Raw genomic sequence first — 6,235 nt, forward strand, 5'->3', positions numbered from 1 at the left:
AGCACAGACCATTGTGACACACAGGGGGGCGTCCAAATTGGAGCCTGTTTACTTTGAACGCCCCCCTGTGTGTCACAATGGTCTGTGCTTCAGCAGCTTCCTTGGTCACGGGGAGCTGCTGGTAAGCCTGGGCCAAGTCGAACTTCGCAAAGACCTTTCCCCCCCCCAACGATGCCAAGACATGGCTAATTACCGGTACTGGGTACGAGTGCTGCTGCAATGCCCGATTTATGGTGCATTTGTAGTCAGCACAGATGCGTACTGACCCGTCCGGCTTAACAGGGGTCACAATGGGGGTCTCCCACCGACTGAAGGGAACTGGCTCTAACACACCCTGCTCGATGAGCTTGTCCAGCTCTGCTTCGATTCTGGGCTTAAGAGGAATGGGAACCTTCCTATACTTGAGGCGAACCGGCCTCACGGCAGGATCAAGTTCAAACGCTACTGGGGGTCCCGTATATTTTCCCAGGCCACCCCCAAACACATCAGTAAATTCCTTATACAGTACAGCCCATTTATTCTTCGTTACACTATTAATGCCAGAAATAGCAATTCCCAACGGTTCAAACCAGTCAAGCCCCAGCAAATTCACTCTGTCCCCCTCAGCCACCAACAATGAAAGGGTCGCCCGCTTCCCCTTAAACTCAACTTCAAACGTATCCCTCCCTGCCAGAGGTATACGCTTGCCCTGGAAGTCGGACACGTGTGTGTCTGCTGGCTTCAGCCGGCGACGACTCCTGGTGGGGAACAACTGCTGCCATGACTTGGACGAAATTACGGTCACCGACGATCCCGAGTCGACCTCCATGCCACACGGAACGCCGTCTAGATGGACCGTCACGTTGATCTTGCCGGTGCCTCCGATTCGTTGGACCGAAGGTGCGCTTGATCGTACGACCTGGCAGCTGGTTTCATGTTGTGCGGCTCGGGAACGTTGCTTCCTGGGCTTGTTTGAGGGCGTTGAAACTTTTGGCGCTCTGCAAGCACGAGCGATGTGGCCCCGCCTTCCGCATGCTCTGCAGTCGACGTCCTTGGTCCAGCAGCTTTCTCTGGAGTGCTTGCCGCCACAGCCGGTGCAAGGAGGAGTGGGCGAAGTCCTCACTTGGGTCCGCTGGTTCGCAGGCCCTTTCACAGCGCAGACGTCTTCAGCCGCGCCCTCACGCTCTCCTTCGGACCCCTGGTGGTGAACGCGTAGCTCTGTTGCAGCCAGACGCTGACGCACCTCACGGGTCGATTTGTCCGCTGTCTCCGCTGCGATGGCTTCATTGTAGGCGTCGGCCCAGGTCAATTTCGCCTTTGCGAACAGGCGCTGCTGCAGACGCTCGTCCCGCATGCCACACACCAGCCTGTCTCGCAGGGCCTCCTCTACGTCGGCGAAGTGACAAGGTCTGGCCGCTTTACGTAGAGCCGCTACAAAATCGGACACCGTCTCGTTGGGCGCTTGGTTCCTCTTGAAGAACGCGTGCCGGCTAGCGATCTCCGACGGTTGCGGGGAGAAGTGTGCCTTCAACTTCTCCGTCAGCTCTTTGAACGGCACTGTTCCGATGTCCGCTGGTGCCACCAGAGACCTGGCGACATCGAACACGCTCTTGCCACAAGAGCTCAGGAGGGTGGCTCGCTTCTTCTCCTCCGTGGTGATGTCGTTCGCTTCGAGGTGGAACCCGAACCTCAGCAGGTAGGCGTCCCAGTCCTCGGTCGCTGGTTCGAATGCCTCGAACTTCGGGCTATTGGCCATAGCTGCGATCGCTGCCACCGGTGCTGGTGGTGCCTGTCGCTGCTCTGCCACGGCGAGCTGCTGCTCTTGGTTGTCCGTCGTTGGGTCGGGACCAGCGGGGCTGCCTACCCGCTCCTGGATCCCATCCTCGTCGCCAATTGTTAAGTCCGTGCTTAACAAAGTAGTCAGAGAGTGATTTCAGAAAACTCAGGTTTATTCAGCTCTTCAATCGACTTCTTCTGACACGGTACAACTCCTCATAGCCCGAACAGCTTGTCCATTTCAGCTGCTCGGTATTTAAACACTCCGGGCTAATGTAGCCACACCTACTGTACATTAAACCAACCTATCAGGTTGTGTGCATGAACGACCAATCATAAGCGGTCCCGCTTACAAACATTCAAATCTGATTGGCCACAATACTTTTCGGCGCGAATCCCTGCCGAAGCTTGAAGCTTTGCATGGCTTCTCTATGGGAGGATTCACATACCTCCTAATGCATTCAGGGCAGCATCTGAATACATTACAAATCCCTCCCCCCTAAGCAAAAACAACTACGAACAATCATAATCACTTAGGTAGGAAGGTGCTCTTCTCGTTCTCTGAGACCTCCTAGGTGGACTAGGCTCAGGGCACATCTCCGTCAGTGGCACTTCGTTCGACTCTGGGACCGCAGAGTCAGGAACACTTCCATCCGTTACGTTCGGTTCGAGAGTAGGGTGAAATGGACAAGCTGTTCGGGCTATGAGGAGTTGTACCGTGTCAGAAGAAGTCGATTGAAGAGCTGAATAAACTTGAGTTTTGCTGAATCACTCTCTGACTATTATTGTTAAGCACGGACTTAACAATATTATAAAAGAATTCTGAAATTTCTTAACAATTTTAAAGACAAATGAGCTGGAACCCTGTTTCAAACTTCGCTCCTGTATTTAAAGTCAGATTCTTTTCTGATGTGGGTAGCAGTGGATGGGGCATTGTAAAACAGTGAAAAACAGTAGAAAAGCAGTAAAAATCTAATATAAGTAGTCTAGTATGCTTCAACATACATAATTCTTGTAATACAAAAATTAGCGACAGAAGCCTTTTAACCCAGGGTACTGGAAGCAGATTTCCTTGAGCAACTGGATAAAAATAATCTCTACCAGTTTTCCTTCTAAAGTGCAAAGACTAGGGACTTACCAATTTAAAAAAAAAATACAAGCTGAAAATTCAAGGAAGAGGTCCCCCATCAAGATTCCCCAGGCTATGGCCCTATACCTGACAATGGTATTTCTTGATAAATTTCACTTTAATGTAAAGTGTTACCCAAAATCTACCCAGGTAGGGTATAATAATGTTGATTGTCTATGGGATGAAGGTGTCCACTGAAGGGTTTGCATTAAACTGTCCCTAACCCATTTTCAGAAAACTTACTAGATCTTCAGTTGACACAGTCCCTTGAGCTGTTTCATTTGTCTCTGGTCAACTCCTCCAGAATTTCTGCTTATTCTAGAATGTCCTTCTATTTGTCACAGAGGGACAGTGGGAGGAATACTGACCTCACAAACTCAATGCTGAAAAGGGCTGTTGTCAATTCAGATGTTAAAAGTTCTGGCAACTGATAATGGATGAGATTACTTCTGTATCCCTTTTGTTAAAGATATGTATCCCATGCCAGGAACTTGGATTGGCTAACAGTGTTGAACCAGAAAAAAACACAAACTCTGAAATAAAAAGTCCAATACAGTAGAAAACATTATAAACTAAAATTGGCTTGTCAGAGCTTATTGCTGGTCAAAAAAGCAATCCAAATGAGGAAAAAGTTTTAATGACACCTCTTCAGATGAATCCAGCTCTGACTTTGGTGAACCTCCAAAGGGGAAGGAAAATTTGTAATGCAGTAGCAATGAATAAAGGCTCATTTCCCCCCTCCTAATGCTTTCGAATACTGCTTGACAGAAATGAAACAGGAACAGTGCTGGATGAAATCAAACAGGATTGAAGAGGTTAGACCAAAATTAAAGGGATTTGGGACCCTCTTTTAAGAATACTATGGGATCTCAGGTGTGGTCATGGCCCTTCCCAGCTCTTTCTCCTGGGAGCCCATAACAAGGTATCAAACCTGGACCTCTTGAATGCAAAGCCTATGGTGTTCCACTGAGCAATGATGATACCAAATAAGTCACCCTCATAGTGGACTCTTTGCCTGGTTCCATGCATGTGACTGGGGAGAGAGAAAAGCTAAGACCTGAGGAAACTACAAAGGTCCCATGTTGGGTTTCTTTTGTACGTCACAGCGGCTATGCAGTAAGGGTGTAGCTCTCTGGAATTAGAGCCCACTGTCTCTCCTTTTTTTTCATCTAAGATTATTGTTGCCAAGAATACACTTTAGCTTACAAAAATCACCTCAGCATTTCCCACAGGCAGGAATCAACCCCACATCTCTGGTTTCCCACTGTGGCCCATTTTCCCCTCTCAGCTATCAGAGCCAGAGCTCAGAGTTGCCTCCTGTGACCTTGTTCACGTATGGTCCATTCTTGCGCGTATGGGCTCCACCCCTCTCCCTTAGACATGGCTATTGTATTAGCATAACAGCATATGTGCAGTTTTGTGGACTGTAGGTCAACTGTAGTGGGATTCAACATCTCCAGGAAATCTCTTCCCTACAGGATCTATGTGGACATTTATGGAGCTAATGGCCACCCTTGAGAGGGAAGGAACAATAGTCCGTCTCCCTGGCAGCCTGCCTATACATTATGTGTGGGAGAGGCTGTCAACTGGATTCCATGACCTCATCTCAGCATTTCTACTGTTGCCATGGTCTGACCAATGGCTAATCTGGAGGTATCGTTGGTGAGTGACATGATTGGACAGAGTTGACAGGGATGCTGTGGGAGTGGTTGTCATGTTGCTAAGTTAGCTTTTGTTTCTACCACTTTCCTTGTGCCTTAGACTTTGTTGCCAGGGGGAGCATCAGATCTTTCAAATGTACATCCGTCATTAACACTGGTATAGCAGCAGTCAGCATACCGCAACCATAAGATTAGCCTATTATTCATTAGCAGGTATTGTAAGAATCAGATGTCACAGGAACATATGAAGTTTAAATTAGATAAGACCCTGGAAGATCCGTGAATGGACTGTGGTGTGTGCGTCACTACTAAATAGCGGCTGGAGGATCCCAGTCTGCATCACAAACATGGCATGGGGAACAAAGGGTTAACCCTTTTGCTGATTATTTTTTTAAAAAACACCTCTTGGAGTTAATACTTGTTCCAATGGAGGAACCATAGTGATTGTTGTACATTGGCAGTACATTGCCACCCAGCAGGGCAAGCAGCAGTTACTGATGTATGGAAATATTGAAAACATCACGTTAAGAAAAGCCCCTCCTCCCCTATTCTGCAACCATGACCCAAACTCCTCCCCCCCACAAGCTATTTAACAACAACAAAAAATGCTCTGGACCTCTGTTCATGCATCTTCCATCATCTTAGCTAATTTGACCCCGTGATACGCAAAAGCTTACAGGAAATGTCACTTGAATCTACTACCTCTGTAGGACTTTGTATGGGAGTAAAACTAAGACCCTTTTAAATATTTATGATCTCTGCTGGAAAGAGAGAGTTTCCAGTGGTTCTTACAGAAAACTTACGTCACTTCTAGATTTTCCCTGGAAGTGATATCATGCTGTTGGCCTGATGGCCACTTTTTTCCTTTGCCGCTGCTTTGAATGGTCATGGGAATCGAGAGCCAGAGTTGGGGTTCCCCCACCAGGAATATGGCAATCCTAGAACTTCACAGCAACTCCTGTCAGCCACCTGTGTCCCAATACATGTCACACGTAACATCTAGTTTGGTTTTCGGTCAAATTTAAGGTGACGAGATTGCCCTCCATGTAATCTCTGCACAGGGGCATTGCTTCAGCAACACATACACTCAGGGCCCAATCCTAGAACTTCACAGCAACTCCTGTCAGCCACCTGTGTCCCAATACATGTCACACGTAACATCTAGTTTGGTTTTCGGTCAAATTTAAGGTGACGAGATTGCCCTCCATGTAATCTCTGCACAGGGGCATTGCTTCAGCAACACATACACTCAGGGCCGGCTCGCCCGCTAGGCGAACTAGGCCTTCGCCTAGAGCGTGAGCCAGCCGTTAAGGCGCAGGCGGAGAGGCAGGGGCAGCCGCCGGCGCCTGGCCAGCAGCTGGGAGGAGCGCAGGAGGACACGCTCCCCCCCCTGCCGGTGCGCCTGGCCAGCGTGGGCAGGGTGCAGCGCTTTCCTCCCCCCCACCGCCTTTCTCGGCCTCTCCTGCCCGGAGGAGCAAGTGAAGGGGCAGAGGTGGAGACAGGGGCGGATGCCGGCGCGCCTGGCCAGCGTGGGCAGGGCGTGCCCTTTCTCCCCCCCACTGCCTTTCTCGGCCTCTCCTGCCCGGAGGAGCAAGTGAAGGGGCAGAGGTGGAGGCAGGGGTGTAACGATATGAGCTTATGTTTGTATTTCTGTATAGTGGTGATGCTGCTTATGTGTGTCTCTAGCATG

The sequence above is a fragment of the Gekko japonicus genome, unplaced genomic scaffold (genome assembly GCF_001447785.1).
Source record: "Gekko japonicus isolate JY-2015 unplaced genomic scaffold, Gekko_japonicus_V1.1 scaffold1154, whole genome shotgun sequence".
Taxonomy (NCBI): domain Eukaryota; kingdom Metazoa; phylum Chordata; class Lepidosauria; order Squamata; family Gekkonidae; genus Gekko; species Gekko japonicus.